The 8937-nt window shown below is 33.9% G+C and overlaps 1 pseudogene; it reads left to right on the top strand.

The window, feature by feature from the left end:
* The first annotated feature begins 3287 nt into the window (after window positions 1-3287).
* LOC139489966 (adenosine deaminase 2-like) lies at window positions 3288-8729 on the top strand (annotated as a pseudogene).
* Window positions 8730-8937: the final 208 nt, after the last annotated feature.

The raw sequence follows: 8937 nt of genomic DNA on the forward strand, positions 1-8937 counted from the left end.
AATATAGACATATATGTTTTTAAATTGTTGATATCATAATTACTTTTTTTAACCTTTCAAATGATAAAACCGTTGACTAGTTGTGGAAAAGATTTTTTATTATTACTTTGTTCGACCTCTTAAAATTGCAGACAGCGGCTAATTTTGAAGAAATCTTAAACCGGTCTTTTTTTATTTACTTTCTACAGTTGATGTTGCAAGTGATATATACTTACAGTGAGAATCAGCTGGTATGATGTCTGTGCATTTTGAGCCAGCTTTTGATTACTGTTAATATTCTTTGTCTATATATTGACTTAGTATTTGATACAAATTCGGTGACCCATATTTCACAACACAATTTTCTTTAATTGAATACTGCCGATTTCATTAAAATTCTATGATGAGTATCAAAAGTATGAATAAACTGACTCTTTAAGGTCAAATATAGCAATTTCAACATATTTTAATGGAAGACAGAAGACACTTATCCTGTCGGCCAACTCAGTATAATATTGCGCCGTTTACAGTTCGTGAGATTTCTTTAAAATTGCATTTTATGTTAAGCTTAAATGATATATTCATAATAGATTTAAAAGAGGGTCGAAAGATACCAGAGGGACAGTCAAACGCATAGATTGAAAATAATCTGACCATGGCTATATAATAAAAAGACAAACAGACACATAATAGTACACAAGACACAACATAGAAAACTAAATACTAAGCAACACGAACCCCAACCAAAACTGGGGATGATATCAGGTGCTCCTGAAGGCTAAGTAGATCCTGCTCCACATGTGGCACCCGTCTTGTTCCTTATGTAATTACAAATCTGGTAAAATTATCCGGTCTAAGAGATTTGAACATCAATAAAAAGAGATGGAAAATACCGAAGGAGTCGACCAAAATTCATATGTCGAGAACAAAACAATAATAATGGCGAAAAGACAAATACCAATCAGCAAAACACTCCATAGAAAACTAAAGATAAGCTTAAGCCAATTATCGGGGGGATCTCATGTGTTTCGGAAAGGAAAGGCCAACATTAAAAATATCTTTGTTTCCCCTCCCCGACTGAGGTTATCAGAGTATGGGTAGGTAGGTAGGCAAATTATTTTATTTTATTTCTTGATATATTTTTTTCTATATTCAATTTTTACAATTTTTACAAAATTCAACAGGTAAGATAAGTCAAGAAAAGTGGGGTATTCCCTGATTTCAGTGTACATCCCAGTTTTCTGGTGTTAAAAACTGTATACAGGGACCTATTTATTTTATGGTATGAAATCTACAAAAGCACACATTCTTCATGTGATAACAATGTTTAATGAAAGCAAGTGTTTAATTAGTTAAAAATCAAGCTTATTTCAAGTTTTAAATTTGATGCATAACTCACAACAAAACAATTCCCGTGTTCACCAATTCATACCTTGATCATCAATTATGAGATGACAAAAAGATATGTTAATGACTTGGGAATTAAAATTCAATGAATAAAACTTAGAAATAGAAGTGAACATAATTCAGTTATGTTCAGTTACACCTGGATCATGCAGATTGGTAAATTAATTCCTAAGCAAAAGATTTGTATGTTTTTTCGAGTTCTAGAAAAAACAAGGCTTTACTTATTCATGTTTTGTTGTTTCTAGAATACTTTGAGTATTTACAAATTCGACTGATGCAGTTGCATCGGAACTAAACACATTTATTACTAAAAAACAGTTGTTGGCATGACACGGGTTATGTTCTTCTCATATATTTTATGATAGTATGATACTAAACCCCTAACGGGAGGGATTGTACCTGATTTTCATATGATGAAGACATAATCTTTCAATCAGTTTAATTGAGGTCTGGAGCTGGCATGTCAGTTAACTGCTAGTAGTCTGTTGTTATTTATGTATTATTGTCATTTTATTTATTTTCTTTTGTTACATCTTTTGACATCAGACTCGGACTTCTCTTGAACTGAATTTTAATGTGCGTATTGTTATTCTTTTACTTTTCTACATTGGCTAGAGGTATAGGGGGAGGGTTGAGATCTCATAAACATGTTTAACCCCGCCGCAATTTTGCGCCTGTCCCAAGTCAGGAGCCTCTGGCCTTTGTTAGTCTTGTATGATTTTAAATTTTAGTTTCTTGTGTATAATTCGGAGTTTAGTATGACGTCCATTATCACTGTACTATTATGCATATTTTAGGGGCCAGCTGAAGGACACCTACGGGTGCGGGAATTCTCGCTACATTGAAGACCCATTGGTTGCCTTCGGCTGTTGTTTGCTCTATGGTCGGGTGGTTGTCGCTTTGACATATTCACCATTTCCTTTCTCAATTTTATTTTTATAACGTAAAACGTGCCCTTTTGTAAATTTCATGCCATAAATTGAAAAATAAAAACACATTTAAACTGGTCTTGTTTACACAAGAAATCAGGGAGGTTCCCTGAAAGCAGGGAATTGACGGATCCAACATTTTCTGACTTGTGCCCAACATGTTCGAAGTGAAGACAATTTGAAAGTAGATTGATTTCAAAGCACGATTCAGACCATTTTTACTCAAAGATTGTATCCCTTAAACAGGAACAGAGGTAAAAGACAAAGCCAATCAAGGTGCACTCAGTGGGTTGAAAGATTCTTCAGATTTTTTATTTTCAAATATCACCCTTGCACACAAGTTACAACACAAATCGTGTGCCAATGCATGTTTGTTTTCCTTGATTCCGTATCATATAGACGCTTCAATGCAAAAATGCCTTGATTTAAAACGCTTGTTGACTACAGCATCGGAAAGGTATGACAAAAAACCAACGCACATTTACTACAGCATCGGAAAGATATCACCAAAACCCAATATAGCAAAAAAAAATAATTTTGGACAAGAATGGCCAATAAAATTTTTCGAGTCGCGGCGATTTTACCGGGTCGGTGGTGGGAGGGGAAACAAACAATATTTTATTTTTGGCCAAACCAGATCCGATCCCACATGTGGAACCTGTCGTGTTGCTTACGTGCAACCACTGTTGTCTCTAATAAATGAAGTCATTGTGACATCACATCTGATATGTCTGTTTTAGGGTGTAGTTAAATAACCCTATCCACTAATCAATATATATGAGAATATGTGGATTTTGTTTTGTAATAACAAGTTTCATATAATTAGTTTCCTTTAATCTTATGAAGTTTCTAAATATATCTACGATATTGATGATCACATTTTTTTTCAGCAAAGGAAGATATCCAAATATTTTACTTATAAGCCAAATCTTTATCATGCTGATTAAAAGATTGACATTTATTTTGCTATATATGGTAAGCGCTACGCTTGCATATGATGATTCGTTTGGTGCGTTTGAGTATAACTACTCACTACAGCGAGAAGCTTTGCAGGACGAAGAGCATACTTTGGCAGGATACCAACAAGCGTATGACGAGGTTGGTAGTATGTTTAAGAACACATATAAGTTATAAGAATGATAACAACGGGAATTGGTAATAGTACTCTCACAAAAACACGATGATTTGTCCGTCCAAATGCAACACAAACGTAACTTCGTTTTCTCTTTTTCGCACGTTCAGCATGAATCGTATTGCAGAACACAGAAGTAAAGGTACACATCATTGTATCGACATCATGGCGATAGATTATATAGATTAGAATCAATCGTTTTTGCTATCGTGCATAGCAGATTTGTGTTTGCGTTTCCAATTGCCATTGCATTCAAATCGATGTTGCCATCGTGAACTGTAGGTTTTGATATATTGCCTATATCATATGCAATACCGAAATCGTATATTAGGTGTGAGTTAACCACATTTATTTCATGCAGAAAGAGGTAATCTATCAAATAATGGGAATAATAAAATCCAGAAGCTATTAACAATTTTTGTTATCGTCTTAAAAATGGGTGCAATATTTTACAATAACCATACCATATCTATAAAGTTCTCATATCAAATAAGTACGAAAATTAGTGAAATTACTTTGATTGAGATTTTTTGTGAAAATTTAACGTGTGAAATAATTTCATGAAAATGATTCGAACCCATGCTACTGTTATATCGCGACACCAAATCGCCTGCACTGCAGCCGTCCCGCTAGACCACACGACCACCTGGGCTCTCAAAAAAAGAGCTTTCGCTGGCCGTGTGTTACCTTACCTTTCCTCGTCAGTTTTAATCTAGCGGCGTACTACAGTACATGATATATAAGGTATGAAGATGTTATTGTTACAGATCAGCTAAATTATCTATAGTAAAGGATCCTACAAATTAATGTAATATACAGTCACAGAAAATAATTATATTTATAAGTACGTCTGAGTCAGTGACAACTCTACAACAGATGTATATGTTAGTAAACGAATCAGGAAAACAAAATGAAATTAAAAATGTAGTAAACATGAAACCAATTATAACCTAGATTAAGTTAATAGGTACTAGTTTTTACGTTTATCAACAGTTGTATTTGTGAGCAAGGTGTGCATGATTTTCCTTCATTATAAAAAAGCAGTTCAATATGTTATCAGGGAACGCCATTTGAATAAAGATGTTTGATGTACGCCAATGATAGAGGAAACAAATATAATCAGCCTGGTGTTTAAAAATTTGAAAAAAATATACGGTGAAAACAAGCTAAAAAATATCTTACAGTGAAAATCAAAGGTCTGGCGTATTAAATTCTAATCTTGGTACCTTTGATAACTATTGACAGTACATGGCATGTTTCTAATGGTATTAACCACTTGCAGAATGACATACGTTAATTATGTTTTGGAAATGACAAATGTTTCATCCTGATGAGCTTATCGCTGCAATATGTTGGTCTTGGTACGAGACACATCGTCTGATAGTGACGCCAAAAAAAAAATCACATTTGCAGTCAAAAAGATTATATATTCTAGTCGTGTCACGCTTGTGACAAGCGTGACGAGAGATAAGAATTTTGACAAATCGTGTGTTATTTCAATTAAAAAAAAGACATACATTATATAACAATTCAATTGTTTGAGACAACTAAAAACGTATTGGTCCACATTCGACGATTAAAAATTGATTAATCAACCTTACTTAGTTTTGTTGATACTCATATTAGTGTGCTACTGCACACTCATGATTATGATTATCTATATTTTTCCATAGAATGAACAAATCGTATACAGCTATCTTGAGTTCTTAAAATGGGAAGAATTTAATAGAACCCGAGATGACTTTCCGCCTGCTAGACCTATAAAACTTCATATTGCTGACATCAAGCAGTCAAAGATTTACAAGCTTCTTAAAAGATTCCCCAAAGGGGGAAACATGCATTTGCATCATAGTAAATTATATCTACTTTAGTCACATTCATTCTGAAGTTGTTATGTTTTCTATAAAAAAAAAAGTGACAGGTTAGTAAAGAACAAACACAAGATATTAATCAAAACTTTTAGTTTTTTAACCCTTCATTCACCATTCCCATGTGAAATTGAGAATCGTCTAACTGATTTTATCCATAATGCTTTTTAACATAAAAAAAGGTAGCATAAGCTATGAATTTATTTCTTTTGGATACAATATGGCATATTTTATTAAAAATGGAAAAAAAGTAAAGCATGCTACACAGAGGAACAAGTGATCAGTATGCCGGAGTTTATTACATATTTGTTGTATTTGGAGATGACTGTTTTAAAAAAATGTCAACATTTCAATAGGCACGAACTGAGTGCCTCTCCTTGTCTACCTCTTCCTATTTATATTTGAGTCTGAATTCCTGCAAAACCCACTTGTTAAAATAACAAGATAAAAAAAGCCAGATCATTTTATTTCCCATTTAGATATATTGATGATGTTCTTTCAATTACCAATCAAAACTTTCTGATTGGGTTCCATTGATATAACTTGAAATTAAAGAAACAAAATACACGACTTCATCTGCCCTATTTTTTTTTACCTAGACCTCGAATTTGACAGCAGTCATCTCCGTACCAACATCTTTGACAAACAAGACGATTTAATTTTTAAATTATCAATTTCCCCCAACATATAACAACTTCACCATGAATAGGTTAAACATTTCCTAACGCATTCGGTATTCATGATAAAATTGAGAATGGAAATGTGGAATATGTCAAAGAGACAAAAACCCGACCAAAGAGCAGACAACAGCCGAAGAGCTTGAATCTGCTACTCAGACTTTGTAAAACGTCATCAATGTCTGAGCAGAAAATTGATGAACGACAGGTATTTCAAAGAACGTTTTCACGCATCGTTGTTAAAAAATGGAATTTGCACCAGAGTTCGGTATTTTTGTTATTTAGTATTTAAAGATCCGCACACATGCAGAGTTATACTTGTTTAAACAAAGTTGTTTTATTGTAATTTGTTCGGTGTATCTGACAATTAAATATATCGCTTGGTTTACTAAATTCAGTATCAACTACTAGTATTCTATATCATGAAATGCATTAAAGATATCTATTAGATTAAATGAATTATGATATTCAAAATTGTGCATATTTGAAGCGGTATAACATGTATTCTCTGAAACATTTTTATAGTGCTACAACCACCTTATAGGTTGCACTTTGTAAATACAGCTGTTTCTCAAAACACGCCTCTTTTGGGGAGTAATTGAATATTCATAGAAAATTGATTTTGTTTACATACTGGTTCCCAGTTATGCTCTCTGTGTTCCATATCGCAGAGACAGAACTTGGGAATGTTACCAGTAAATAAACACGTGCATATTGTTTACATTGAAATCTGTGGTAACCTTTCATTCGAGGTAGGGGTAGTTAAGAAAATTAGTGTAAGTTTAAACTCTGAGAAGTTCAGGGCATATAAACGTTGAAAATATGCCGCACAGCCCTATATTCTGACCTTTGAAAAAAAATGTGGTGCATATGAACTTTCAATTCTAGGATAAGATTTTTTTCAAAACTTCATAGTAAAGGTGGTACAGTTTTAGCCGTAAAAGGAGTTCCTATGGGAAATTGCATTGTCAATATTTACAGAAATGCAACCTATATCATCGGTTGGATCCTTTCTTAAAACATTCAGTATCTTTTCAAGTATTATCAAACTTAGCGGTCGGGAACCTGTCTACAAATATCGAAACTCTTAATATTTGAAGACTAGTTTTCTAATAATTTTGGATATTTACAGATCATGTTGTGAGTAAGTCGAAGATACTTGATTTAATCTTTGCAAGCCCTTTGTACGACAATATGTACGTAAATACGGGTCCACCCAAAACAATGGAATATGGACTTTTTCTTGAATCCACCAGCAGGATGGACTAAGGTCAAAGACAACTCTACGTACACGAAAGACATTCTGGTTCAGCATTCAACTTTTCTGGGAATTATTGACGATAAAGCAATAAATGATCCGACAGACAGTGGACTTCGATGGAAAGAAATTGGTCCATTATTCAGCGTTATCGGTTCACATATTATCAATAATGCAAATTTTACCAAATTATACGTAGATGCAATGCTTCAAGCAGCAATAGATGAAAACGTGCAATATCTAGAAGCAAAGGCATTATCCTACAATAAGCTTTATGTGCTGGATCGAGATACAAAATATGCTTCAAAAAATGGAAAACATTTTATTGACAATGATGACGGAGAGCTAGAATTGAAAATGGTAAAGGAAGTTGTTCAAAAATTTAAAGGAAGCCATCCCAATTTTATCGGGTATAAAAGAATAGTTAACTCGTATCGCGGCGGGAAAATAGATTATGTAGGACAAGACGTGCAAAAAGCCTTGAGGTTGTATAAAAAATATCCAAACTTGGTGTCTGGGTTTGATCTCGTGTCTGAGGAAGACAGAGGTTATTCTCTTTTGTTTTTTCCTTGGAGACTTTTCTAAGATAACATTACAGAACCTTACGTTGCCATACTTTTTTCATGATGGGGAAACAAACTGGCCAGACGATCTTATGACATCTCTTCGTGTTGATGATCCTGTTCCAACAATGGACAATCTATACGACGCAATCCTTCGTGGTGCGAAAAGAGTTGGACATGGAATAGGATACGTGAAACATCCCTATTTCATGGAAGTTCTTAAAAAGAATAAAATTGCAGTCGAGGTCAATCCAATTAGCAACAAAATGTTGGGATACGTTGCAGATCAGCGCCATCATCCAGCTATCACCTATCTTAGATATGGAATACCTGTTGTATTAGGTTCGGACGATCCAGGTACTTTCGGCTATGACGAATTCACTGTCGATTGGTATGTGGCTTTCATGAGTTTCATGACTTTCTCTGGCCGATCTCCGACATCTAGCTCTTAATTCGTTACAGTATAGTTCACTTTCAAGTTCTGAGAAAATCGCAGCAATACAAAAATGGAATAAATTATATAATGACTTTATCATCAAGACAAAAGGAAGTGCTTGTTCGGAAACCTTTCAAAACACTGTGCCACAAGTTTTCAGAATTTTTCCACAAGAAGGTCACGTAACAGAGGGGACTAACATCCAGGTTTTTGGAAGAAATTTTCAAGTTGCAATTTGCCAAAAAAATAATTTGTCGCTTTGGTAATATTACAACAAAAGGAAGATATGTATACAACAACAGAATCGTTTGCAAATCTCCTAATCAGCCTCAAACAACCAATGGGGTAACTTCTAACCATGTATCATTTAGCGTTTCGCTTGATGGAGGCCATACTTTCCTGTCAAAGACTTTAACCTTCTCATATCTACAACGTCATCATGTGTCAATTACAGATCACGGTATTGGAAAATGATCGAACTCTCGACCTTTTAACATTTAAAAGTGATATATGATTTGATTTAGTTTGATTTAAAAAAGATTTTGTTTAGTTTGAAAAAATTAAATAATTAAAAGCATACGTGTTTTCTATATTTTAAAGGAGATTTTTCTGATTAAATAAAAGGCAGATGATTTCAAGGTGACATTCAAAAGTTACAGAGAAACGAAAGGCGACAACAAGAAAAAAA

The sequence above is a fragment of the Mytilus edulis genome, chromosome 9 (assembly GCF_963676685.1).
Source record: "Mytilus edulis chromosome 9, xbMytEdul2.2, whole genome shotgun sequence".
NCBI lineage: Eukaryota > Metazoa > Mollusca > Bivalvia > Mytilida > Mytilidae > Mytilus > Mytilus edulis.